The sequence below is a fragment of the Arachis hypogaea genome, chromosome 14 (genome assembly GCF_003086295.3).
Source record: "Arachis hypogaea cultivar Tifrunner chromosome 14, arahy.Tifrunner.gnm2.J5K5, whole genome shotgun sequence".
NCBI classification, from domain to species: Eukaryota; Viridiplantae; Streptophyta; class Magnoliopsida; order Fabales; family Fabaceae; genus Arachis; species Arachis hypogaea.
The window spans coordinates 73,601,794-73,615,400 of NC_092049.1; the positions used below are offsets into that span (position 1 = coordinate 73,601,794).

Consider the following 13,607-nt stretch of genomic DNA (forward strand, 5'->3'; position numbering starts at 1 on the left):
TAAAGAGTACAAGACTCCTGGAATTCATATTAAAGATTTTGAAATCCTTAATTTTCTTTTTCAAATCAATTTTCGAAAAAAAATTCCAAAAAATTTAGAAAATCATAAAAATCAAAAAAATATTTTTGTGTTTCTTGTTTGAGTCATGTGTCATGTTATAAGTTTGGTGTCAATTGCATACTCATCTTGCATTTTTCAAAAATTCATGCATTCATAGTGTTCTTCATGATCTTCAAGTTGTTCTTGGTAAGTCTTCTTGTTTGATCTTGATGTTTTCTTATTTTGTGTTGTATGATGTTTTTCATATGCATTCTTGCATCCATAGAGTCTAAGCATCAAAGATTTCTAAGTTTGGTGTCTTGCATGTTTTCTTTGTATTAAAAATTTTTCAAAAATGTGTTCTTGATGTTCATCATGATCTTCATAGTATTCTTGGTGTTCATCTTGACATTCATAGCATTCTTGCATGCATTCATTGTTTTGATCCATAAATCTCATGCATTGCATCATTTTCATGTTTTTCTCTCTCATCATTCAAAATTCAAAAATAAAAAAAATATCTTTCCCTCTTTTCTCTCATAAATTCGAAAATTTGAGTTGACTTTTTCAAAAATTTTTAAAATCTAGTTGGTTTTATGAGTCAAATCGAATTTTGAATTTTAAAAATCTTATCTTTTTCAAAATCTTTTTCAAAAATCAAATCTTTTTTCAATTTTTTTTTAGTTATTTTCAAAAATTTCAAAAATATTTTTCAAAAATCTTTTTCTTATCTTTATCACATAATTTTCGAAAATAACATCATCAATTAATGTTTTGATTCAAAATTTTCAAGTTTGTTACTTGCTTGTTAGGAAAGATTCAAACTTTAAGTTCTAGAATCATATCTTGTGATTTCTTGTGAATCAAGTCATTAATTGTGATTTTAAAAATCAAATCTTTTTCAAAACTAATTTCAATCATATGTATTCAAAAATATCTTCTTATCTTACCTTTTTCAAAAATTTGATTTCAAAATATCTTTTCTAACTTCCTAACTTCTTATCTTTTCAAATTTGTTTCAACTAACTAACTAACTTTTTGTTTGTTTTTTATCTTTTTCAAAACCACCTAACTAACTCTCTCTCTCTAATTTTCGAAAATATCTTCCCTCTTTTTCAAAATTTCTTTTTAATTAACTAATTATTTCAATTTTTTATTTTAATTTTCAAAAATTACCAACCTTTTTCAAAAACAATTTTCAAAAATCACTAACTCTTTTTCAAAAATTATTTTTGAAAATTCTCTTTCTCTCTCATCTCCTTCTTTTCTTCTACTCACACAGGGGAACCTCTATACCTGTGGTAAAAAGGATCCCTATTATTATTATTTTTCTGTGCCCTCTTCTTTGTCATATGAGCAGGAGCAAGGACAAGAATATTCTTGTTGAGGCAGATCCAGAACCTGAAAGGACTCTGAAGAGAAAATTAAGAGAAGCTAAATTACAACTATCCAGCAAGCACCTGTCAGGAATTTTCGAACAAGAAGAGGATATGGCAGCCGAAAATAATAATAATGCAAGGAGAATGCTTGGTGACTTTACTGCACCTAATTCCAATTTACATGGAAGAAGCATCTCCATTCCTACCATTGGAGCAAACAACTTTGAGCTGAAACCTCAGCTAGTTTCTCTGATGCAGCAGAACTGCAAGTTTCATGGACTTCCATCTGAAGATCCTTTTCAGTTCTTAACTGAATTCTTGCAGATCTGTGATACTGTTAAGACTAATGGAGTAGATCCTGAAGTCTACAGGCTCATGCTTTTCCCTTTTGCCGTAAGAGACAGAGCTAGAGTATGGTTGGATTCTCAACCCAAAGATAGCCTGAACTCTTGGGATAAGCTGGTCACGGCTTTTTTAGCCAAGTTCTTTCCTCCTCAAAAGCTGAGCAAGCTTAGAGTGGATGTTCAAACCTTCAGACAGAAAGAAGGTGAATCCCTCTATGAAGCTTGGGAAAGATACAAACAGCTGACCAAAAAGTGTCCTTCTGATATGCTTTCAGAATGGACCATCCTGGATATATTCTATGATGGTTTATCTGAGCTATCAAAGATGTCATTGGATACTTCTGCAGGTGGATCCATTCACCTAAAGAAAACGCCTGCAGAAGCTCAAGAACTCATTGACATGGTTGCTAATAACCAGTTCATGTACACTTCTGAGAGGAATCCTGTGAGTAATGGGACGCCTCAGAAGAAGGGAGTTCTTGAAGTTGATACTCTGAATGCCATATTGGCTCAGAACAAAATATTGACTCAGCAAGTGAATATGATTTCTCAGAGTCTGAATGGAATGCAAGCTGCATCCAACAGTACTCAAGAGGCTTCTTATGAAGAAGAAGCCTATGATCCTGAGAACCCTGCAATAGTAGAGGTAAATTACATGGGTGAACCATATGGAAACACCTATAATCCATCATGGAAAAATCATCCAAATCTCTCATGGAAGGATCAAAGGCCTCAACAAGGCTTTAATAATGGTGGAAGAAATAGGTTTAACAATAATAAACCTTTTCCATCATCCACTCAGCAACAGACAGAGAACTCTGAACAAAATACCTCTAATTTAGCAAACTTAGTCTCTGATCTATCTAAGGCCACTATGAGTTTCATGAATGAAACAAGGTCTTCCATTAGAAATTTGGAAGCACAAGTGGGCCAGCTAAGTAAAAGGATCACTGAAATCCCTCCTAGTACTCTCCCAAGCAATACAGAAGAGAATCCAAAAGGAGAGTGCAAAGCCATTGACATAAGCACCATGGCCGAACCTGTAAGGGAAGGAGAGGACGTGAATCCCAAGGAGGAAGACCTCCTGGGACGTTCAGTGATCAATAAGGAGCTTCCCTCTGAGGAACCAAAGGACTCTGAGGCTCATCTAGAGACCATAGAGATTCCATTGAACCTCCTTATGCCATTCATGAGCTCTGATGAGTATTCCTCTTCTGAAGAGTATGAGGATGTTACTGAAGAGCAAGCTGCCAATTTCCTTGGTGCAATCATGAAGCTGAATGCCAAATTATTTGGCATTAAAACTTGGGAAGTTGAACCTCCCTTGTTCACCAATGAACTAAGTGATCTGGATCAACTGACATTGCCTCAGAAGAGACAGGATCTTGGAAAGTTCATAATACCTTGTACTATAGGCACCATGATCTTTAAGGCTCTGTGTGACCTTGGTTCAGGGATAAACCTCATGTCCCTCTCTGTAATAGAGAAACTGGGAATCTATGGGGTACAAGCTGCTAAAATCTCATTAGAGATGGCAGACAATTCAAGAAAACAGGCTTGTGGACAAGTAGAGGACGTGTTAGTAAAAGTTGAAGGCCTTTACATCCCTGCTGATTTCATAGTCCTGGATACTGGAAAGAAAGAGGATGAATCCATCATCCTAGGAAGACCTTTCCTAGCCACAGCAAGAGCTGTGATTGATGTGGACAGAGGAGAATTGATCCTTCAATTAAATGAGGACAACCTTGTGTTTACAACTCAAGGATCTCTCTCTGCATCCATGGAGAGGAAGCATAAAAAGCTTCTCTCAAAGCAGAGTCAAACAAAGCTCCCACAGTTAAACTCTAAGTTTGACATAGAGGGAGATATCCTCATTAAAGAGGACAAGCACATCACTAAGAGAAAGATGGAGCAAGCAAGAGAGCCCATTCATGGAGCTCAAGAGGCGCATGAAGCTCATCACCATGAGATCCCGGAGATGCCTCAAATGCATTTTCCTCCACAAAACTATTGGGAGCAAATCAACACCTCCCTAGGAGAATTAAGTTCCAACATGGGACAATTAAGGGTGGAACATCAAGAGCACTCCATCATCCTTCATGAAATAAGAGAAGTTCAAAAAGCAATGAGGGAGGAGCAACAAAGATAAGGAAGAGACATAGAAGAGCTCAAGGACATCATTGGTTTCTCAAGAAGGAAACGCCACCATCACTAAGGTGGATTCATTCCTTGTTCCTATTTCTTCTGTTTTTCGTTTTCTATGTTATGTGCTTATCTATGTTTGTGTATTATTGCGTGATCATTAGTAGTTAGTAACTATGTCTTAAAGTTATGAATGTCCTATGAATCCATCACCTCTCTTAAATAAAAATTGTTTTAATTCAAAAGAACAAGAAGTACATGAGTTTCGAATTTATCCTTGAACTTAGTTTCATTATATTGATGTGGTGACAATGCTTCTTATTTTCTGAATGTATGCTTGACCAGTGCATATGTCTTTTGAAGTTGTTGTTTAAGAATGTTAAATATGTTGGCTCTTGAAAGAATGATGACTAGGAAACATGTTATTTGATAATCTGAAAAATCATAAAAAATAATTCTTGAAGCAAGAAAAAGCAGCAAAGAACAAAGCTTCCAAAATAATAATAATAATAATAATAATAATAATAATAATAATAATAATAATAATAATAATAATAATAATAATAATAATAATAATAATAATAGGCGAAAAAAAAAAGCAAGCAGAAAAAGCCAAAAGCTCTTAAAACCAAGAGGCAAGAGCAAAAAGCCAATAACCCTTAAAACCAAAAGGCAAGGGCAAATAAAAAGGATCCCAAGGTTTGAGCATCAGTGGATAGGAGGGCCTAAAGGAATAAAATCCTGGCCTAAGCGGCTAAACCAAGCTGTCCCTAACCATGTGCTTGTGGCGTGTAGGTGTCAAGTGAAAACTTGAGACTGAGCGGTTAAAGTCAAGGTCCAAAGCAAAAGAAGAGTGTGCTTAAGAACCCTGGACACCTCTAATTGGGGACTTTAGCAAAGCTGAGTCACAATCTGAAAAGGTTCACCCAATTATGTGTCTGTGGCATTTATGTATCCGGTGGTAATACTGGAAAACAAAGTGCTTAGGGCCACGGCCAAGACTCATAAAGTAGCTGTGTTCAAGAATCATCATACTGAACTAGGAGAATCAATAACACTATCTGAACTCTGAGTTCCTATAGATGCCAATCATTCTGAACCTCAATGGATAAAGTGAGATGCCAAAACTATTCAAGAGGCAAAAAGCTATAAGTCTCGCTCATATGATTGAAGCTATGTTTCATTGATAGTTTGGAATTTATAGTATATTCTCTTCTTTTTATCCTATTTGATTTTCAGTTGCTTGGGGACAAGCAACAATTTAAGTTTGGTGTTGTGATGAGCGGATAATTTATACGCTTTTTGGCATTGTTTTTAGTATGTTTTTAGTAGAATCTAGTTACTTTTAGGGATGTTTTCATTAGTTTTTATGTTAAATTCACATTTCTGGACTTTACTATGAGTTTGTGTATTTTTCTATGATTTCAGGTATTTTCTGGCTGAAATTGAGGGACTTGAGCAAAAATCAGATTCAGAGGTTGAAGAAGGACTGCTGATGCTGTTGGATTCTGACCTCCCTGCACTCAAAGTGGATTTTCTGGAGCTAAAGAACTTAAAATGGCGCGCTTCAAATTGCGTTAAAAAGTAGACATCCAGGGCTTTCCAACAATGTATAATAGTCCATACTTTGGCCGAGTTTAGACGACGTAAAAGGTCATTGAACGCCAGTTCTACGCTGCTGTCTGGAGTTAAACGCCAGAAACAAGTCACAAACCATAGTTGAACGCCAGATATACGTTACAACCTGGCGTTCAACTCCAAGAAGGACCTCTACACGTGCAAAACTCAAGCTCAGCCCAAGCACGCTCCAAGTGGGCCCCGGAAGTGGATTTATGCATCAATTACTTACTTCTGTAAACCCTAGTAGCTAGTTTATTATAAATAGAACTTTTTACTATTGTGTTAAACATCCTGGATTGTATTTTGATCATGTGATCTCGTTTTGGGGGCTGGCCATTCGGCCATGCCTGGACCTTTCACTTATGTATTTTCAAACGGTAGAGTTTCTGCACTCCATAGATTAAGGTGTGGAGCTCTGCTGTTTCTCAAAGATTAATGCAAAGTACTACTGTTTTCTATTCAATTCATCTTATTTCGCTTCTAAGATATTCATTCAAACTTCAACCTGAATGAGATGAACGTGACAATCATCATCATTCCCTATGAACGTATGCCGGACAACCACCTCTGTTCTAACTTAGATTGAATGAGTGTCTCTTAGATCACTTAATCGGAATCTTTGTGGTGTAAGCTAGAATGATGGCGGCATTCAAGAGAATCCAGAAAGTCTAAACCTTGTCTATGGTATTCTGAGTAGGATTCAATGATTGAATGACTGTGACGAGCTTCAAACTCGCGAGTGCTGGGCGTAGTGACAGACGCAAAAGGAGGGTGAATCCTATTCCAGCATGATCGGGAACCTCAGATGATTAGCCGTGCCGTGACAGGGCATCTTGGACCATTTTCATAAGAGGAGGGGATGTAGCCACTGACAACGGTGATACCCTTGCATAAAGCCAGCCATAGAAAGGAGTAAGACTGATTGGATGAAGACAGCAAGAAAGCGGGGGTTCAGAGGAACGATTGCATCTCCATACGCTTATCTGAAATTCTCACCAATGATTTACATAAGTATTTCTATCCTTAGTTTATTATTTATTTTCGAAAACTCCATAACTATTTTATATCCGCCTGACTGAGATTTACAAGGTGACCATAGCTTGCTTCATACCAACAATCTCCGTGGGATTCGACCCTTACTCACGTAAGGTATTACTTGGACGACCCAGTGCACTTGCTGGTTAGTTATGCGAAGTTGTGAAGATATGCTTCGAACAATAATTCACAACCTGAGTAACAATTTCCCATACCACCAAGCCATTGCCCAAATTCCCTCTGAGGACAGTAAGAGCCCAGAGAGGAATGATTGAACGCCAGAAAAAGGGGAAAATTGGCATTAAACGCCTAATGGATGACCAACTCTGGCGTTCAAACGCCAGAAAAGGGTGACAACCTGGTGTTAAACACCCAAAAAGCACCCAATTCTGGCGTTCAAATGCCAATAGGGGATCAGACACCTGCAAGTGCTGATAACAACCCCCTTAAGCATGCTTCTCCAACCCCTTCTGTAGGAAACAAACTTGCAGCAACTAAGGTTGAAGAATATAAAGCCAAGATGCCTTATCCTCAGAAACTCCACCAAGCGGAACAGGATAAACAATTTGCTCGCTTTGCAGACTATCTCAGGACTCTTGAAATAAAGATTCTGTTGGCAGAGGCACTTGAGCAAATACCCTCTTATGCTAAGTTCATGAAAGAGATCTTAAGTCATAAGAAGGATTGGAGAGAAAATGAAAAAGTTTTCCTTACTAAAGAATGCAGTGCAGTCATTCTGAAAAACTTACCAGAGAAGCTTAAAGATCCCGGAAGCTTTATGATACCATGCACATTGGAGGGTGCTTATACCAAGACAGCTCTATGTGATCTTGGGGCAAGTATCAACCTAATACCTGCATCCACTATCAAAAAGCTTGGTTTGACTGATGAGGTTAAACCAACCCGGATATGTCTCCAACTTGCTGATGGCTCCATTAAGATTCTATTAGGCATAATTGAGCACATGATTGTCAAGGTTGGGCCATTTGCCTTTCCCACTGACTTTGTAGTGCAGGAAATGGAGGAGCATAAGAATGCAACTCTCATTCTAGGAAGACCTTTCCTAGCAACTGGACGAACCCTCATTGACATCCAAAAAGGAGAGATAACCCTGAGAGTCAATGAGGATGAGTTTAAGTTAAATGCTATCAAAGCTATGCAGCATCTAGACACATCAAAAGACTGCATGAGCACTTATATTATTGACTCTCTAGTGGAAGAGGTCAATATGACTGAGAGTCTCGAATCAGAGCTAGAGGACATCTTTAAAGATGTTCAGCCTGATCTGGAGGAACCAGAGAAAATAGAAGAACCTCTAAAAACTCCTCAGGAAGAGGAGAAGCCTCCTAAACCCGAGCTCAAGCCACTACCACCATCTCTGAAATATGAATTTTTGGGAGAAGATGACTCTTTTTCCGTGATCATAAGCTCTGCTTTAGAGCCAAGGGAAGAGGAAGCACTACTTCAGGTGCTAAGACACACAAGACAGCTCTTGGGTGGTCTATAAGTGATCTTAAGGGCATTAGCCCAGCCAGATGCATGCACAAGATCCTATTGGAGGATGATGCTAAGCTAGTGGTTCAACCACAGAGACGGGTGAATCTAGCCATGAAGGAGGTGGTGCAAAAAGAGGTCACTAAGTTACTAGAGGCTGGGATTATTTATCCTATTTTTGATAGCCCCTGGGTGAGCCCTGTCCAAGTTGTCCCCAAGAAGGGAGGCATGACAGTGGTTCATAATGAAAAGAATGAACTGGTTCCTATAAGAATAGTTACAGGGTGGTGTATGTGTATTGACTACAGAAGACTCAATATAGCCACCAAAAAGGATCATTTTCCTTTACCATTCATAGACCAGATGCTAGAGAGACTAGCAGGTCATGAATACTACTACTTTTTGGATGGCTATTCAGGTTACAACCAAATTGTAGTAGATCCTCAGGACCAAGAGAAAATAGCATTCATATGTCCTTCTGGAGTATTTGCCTACAGAAGGATGCCATTTGGTCTGTGTAATGCACCGACAACCTTCCAGAGGTGCATGCTCTCTATCTTCTCTGATATGGTAGAGAAATTTCTGGAAGTCTTCATGGATGACTTCTTGATGAACGTACTTTTGTGTGGTCTAGAATTCCTCTAATGAATTCTCGTTGTAAAGTATAGTTTCTAAACCAAACAATAATCCTTTCATACAAAAATTTGTTTGTCACAAGTAACAAAGCCCTAAATTTTATAAACCGAAGTATTTAAACCTCGGGTCGTTTTTCCTAGGAATTGCAATAAAGTGCCTTGTTATTGGTTATGGAGTATATTTTGGGGTTTTTGAGATGATGGACAAGAAATATAAATGGAAAAGGAAATAAACTAACAAAAAGGTCTTGGCAAGGTTAGGTGGTCAAGGATCTCTATCCTAATCACTAACCACAGCATGAGAATTGGCAAGGATCAACCCCATTAAGTCATCCTCTAACTAATAAAAGAAAGTCAAATGAGCTATGTCAATCCAAGTCCATAAGTCCTAGTTCTACACCAAATCAATTAGTGATATCTAGAGTTAATGGCTCCCAATCGTCAATCACTTGGACATTAGTAATTCAAGAGTTCCTAAGTTACCTTCCCAAGCCAAGAGCACTAAAATCTACTCTAAAATCTAACCAAGCATTTCATCAAACACTTGGAAGGCATAAAAGGAAAATATAGTAAAATAGCAAGAAAAGTAAATCTACACTACTCAATTGCAAGGAATTAAACAACAACGAATCCAAATCAACAATAAAGGAACATGAATCATAAATTGCATTGAATTGAAAATAGAAGAACAAAAATGCATCAACATAAAAGTAGAGAATTACATAAATTAAATGCAAAACTAGAAAGAGGAAGAGTAGAGGAACAAGAAATTGTAAAGAAAAAGTAAATCAAAGTATGAATTAAACCTAGATCTAAGAAATTCTAATCCTAATCCTAGAGAGAAGAGGGAGCTTCTCTCTCTAGAAACTACTCTACATGATGCTAATACTCCAAAACAATTGCTCCCCCCTTACCCAAGCTTGAATTCTGCATGAAATAGCATTAGAAATGAGTTGCGTTGGGCCCAAAGTGCTTCAGAAATCGCTGGGGGCGATTTCACTTTCGTGGACCACGTGCTCAATCGGCGTGCATGCGTACATGGCGCGTGCGCGCCCCTGAACGCGAAGTAACATATGGCAAATGTTATATCATTTCGAAGCCCCGGATGTTAGCTTTCCAACGCAACTGGAACCACCTTATTTGGACCTCTGTAGCTCAAGTTATGGTTGATTGAGTGCGAAGAGGTCGAACTTGATAGCTTTACGGTTCCTTCATTTCTTCATGAGTTCTCCCACTTTGCATGCTTTTCTCCTCACTTCTTCCATCCAATACTTACCCTGTGAACCTGAAATCACTCAACAAATACATCAAGGCATCAAATGGAATTAAAGTGAATTGAATTTAGCTATTTTAAGGCCTAAAAAGCATGTTTTCACATTTAAGCACAAATCAAGGGAGAATTACAAAACCATGCTATTTCATTGAATAAATATGGGAAAAGGTGATAAAATCCCTCAAATTAAGCACAAGATAATCCACAAAATTGGGGTTTATCAAATATCCCCACACTTAAACTAAGCATGTCCTCATGCTAAAATCAAGAAATAAGCAAAGGGGTATTAACATTTATTCAATGCAAACTAACTACATGCAACCTATCTATATGCAATCTATCTACATGAATGCATCCACTTGGTCAAAATAAGTCAACTTCCAAGAAAACATATTTAAGTACAAGGGCTAAAGCCATAGCAGTCAAATCAAACCCACAATTGAATTGAATTATTAAAAAGATTTTGCAAACTTGCAAGAAAAGAGATGATCATGGGTGGAAACATGTAATTGAGCAATCGAACCCTCACCGGATGTGTATCCGCTCTAGTCGCTCAAGTGTATGGGGTTGATTCACTCAATTCTCCCCTAATTATGCTTTCCAAGATTTGTTTTTCATCTAACAATCAATAATTACTTTATGCATGCATACAAATATCATTAGGGCTTTCCCATAGGTTGTAATGGGGTTAGGGTCAAGGTAGGATGCATATGGTCAAGTGAGCTTGAAATTTGAATCTTTGATTAACTTAAACTTTCCACCTAACCTATGACAACCTATACAATTCTAAATAAACCTAACTACCCATTCTTCACTTTTTCACACACTCATGCATTCTCTTTTTGATCACCACCCATATGCATTGACTTTTATTGAGCCTTGCATTGGGGCATTTTGTCCCCTTCTTATTGCAATTCTTTGTCCTTCTTTTTCTATTTCTATTATTTATTTTCATTTTTTTTCTTTTTTTTATTATTATTATTTTATTTTATTTTTTTTCATTAATTTTTTTTCTTTTCAAACTAAAATATATATACAAGAACATCAATGCATATGGTTTACACATGATTAATACATGAGTATGTACCCAATTCCCAAGATTCTCAACACAAATACAAAAACATACTTTTATCTCTACCCAATGTTTCCAACTCTCCCAAAATCAAATAATAAATACTCTCACTAGCCTAAGCTAATCAAAGATCCAAATTAAGGGATATTTATTGTTTTTCACTTAGGCTTGTAATGTGCTACAATTAAGAACAAATGGGTTAAGCATAGGCTCAAATTGGTTATCAATGGAAGATAAAAGGTAGGCTTATTTGAGTAAGTGAGCTATTTGAACAATGGCCTCAATCATATAAATGCATGTATACACAAAATAATGGACATATAGAATTAAACAAATCAAAGATTACAATTATAGGAAGAGAATAATGCACACAAGAATGAAAATAAGTGGTTATATATGATGTAACCACACAATTAGGCTCAAATCTCACATGCTTGTGTTCTTAGCTCAAAAATCATGTTCCACAAAGTATATAATTCAAGCAAGTTCTAAAATTTTTTTTTTCTTTTTCAATTGGGGTGCCCTATAGATAAAATTCTTGGAAAATATCATGATTTTGACTAAGCTTATTATATACTTATGCGAAATAAGAAAGTGCAACTAGGAATCCTAAAATAAAATGCAAAAGTGTTGGGATTAGGAACTTGTCACCCAAAAATGCCGAGTGGTTGGACAACCTCCCCACACTTAAAAGTTTGCACCGTCCTCGGTGCATCCAAAGATGAACAAGGGGGTACGGCGACTTTCCTAGTTGCTACCTTCAGCTGGTAGGTCAACCGATGCTGCGTGTTCTTCTCCCGCTTCCGTTTTTGCTTATGATGATTCATCCTGAACATAGAAAGCAAGAGATAATAAGACAAGTAAATGCACAAGCAAGGAAGCATAGATTTTTAGAATGAGGTAAATCACTAGAAATGGGTGAGTGAATTAGTGTGACATTAATGAAAAATAAGTGTGTGGGTCCTAACTTGCATGCGATTTAGAACTCACACCCTAGTATTTAAAAATTATGTCACAATTATACAAAAGAAAACATGCACTTCACTCATTCTAGTGTGCTTGAAATACTTCAAAAAGACTTGTAGGTTAAGTTAACCAAACAAGTAGTGAAGAGGCATGAAAGTACTTGGTATGCGAAATTGTTACTCAGATTAGGTTGTAAAATTTATTTGTTCGTTCTTTCCCTGGCAATGGCACCAAAAACGGATGCACAGAACCATGTTCCAAACATAACTTCACAACTTCGCACAACTAACCAGCAAGTGCACTGGGTCGTCCAAGTAATAAAACCTTACGTGAGTAAGGGTCGATCCCACGGAGATTGTTGGCTTGAAGCAAGCTATGGTCACCTTGTAAATCTCAGTCAGGCGGATATCAAATAGTTATGGAGTTTTTGAAAATAAATAATAAATAACTAAATAGAAAATAAAGATAGAAACACTTATGTAATTCATTGGTGAGAATATCAGATAAGCGTATAGAGATGCTTTCGTTCCTCCGAACTTCTGCTTTCCTGCTATCTTCATCCAATCAGTCCTACTCCTTTCTATGGCTGGCTTTATGTAAGGACATCACCGTTGTCGATGGCTACTTTTCATCCTCTCTGTGAAAATGGTCCGATGCGTTGTCACTACATGGCTAATCATCTGGAGGCATCACCGTTCTCAATGGCTGCATCCCTTCCTCTCTGTGAAAATGGTCCGATACGCTGTCACTGCATGGCTAATCATCTGGAGGTTCTCGATCATACTGGAATAGGATTTACTATCCTTTTGCGTCTGTCACTACGCCCAGGACTCGTGAGTTTGAAGTTCATCACAGTCATTCAATCCCTGAATCCTACTCAGAATACCACAGACAAGGTTTAGACTTTTCGGATTCTCATGAATGCCGCCATCAATCTAGCTTATACCACGAAGATTCTGATTAAGAGATCCAAGAGATACTCATTCAATCTAAGGTAGAACGGAAGTGGTTATCAGGCACGCGTTCATATGGAATGATGATGATTGTCACGTTCATCACATTCATGTTGAAGTGCGAATGAATATCTTAGAAGCGGAATAAGTTGAATTGAATAGAAAAACAGTAGTACTTTGCATTAATTCATGAGGAACAACAGAGCTCCACACCTTAATCTATGGAGTTCAAAAACTCTACCGTTTGAAAATACATAAGTGATAATGGTCCAGGCATGGCCGAATGGCCAGCCCCCATGAATGTCTAAGATAGCATAAAACTGATCAAAGATGTCTAATACAATAGTAAAAAGTCCTATTAATACTAAACTAGTTACTAGGGTTTACAGAAGTAAGTAATTGATGCATAAATCTACTTCCGGGGCCCACTTGGTGTGTGCTTGGGCTGAGCTTTGAAGTTTACACGTGGAGAGGTCATTCTTGGAGTTGAACGCCAGTTTGTAACGTATTTCTGGCGTTCAACTCTGGCTTGTGACGTGTTTCTGGCGTTTAACTCCAGACTACAGCGTAGAACTGGCGTTCAATGCCCTTTTGCGTCGTCTACACTCGGCCAAAGTATGGACTATTATATATTTCTGGAAAGCCCTGGATGTCT

General features: G+C 37.5%; 1 non-coding gene across 1 annotated transcript; it reads right to left on the reverse strand.

Annotated features, from left to right (window-relative positions):
* Nucleotides 1-1,925: 1,925 nt before the first annotated feature.
* LOC112745750 (small nucleolar RNA R71) lies at nt 1,926-2,033 on the reverse strand. The gene has a single exon (XR_003173662.1). It is a non-coding gene; the product is annotated as a small nucleolar RNA R71 (small nucleolar RNA).
* Between the last annotated feature and the right edge of the window lie 11,574 nt (nt 2,034-13,607).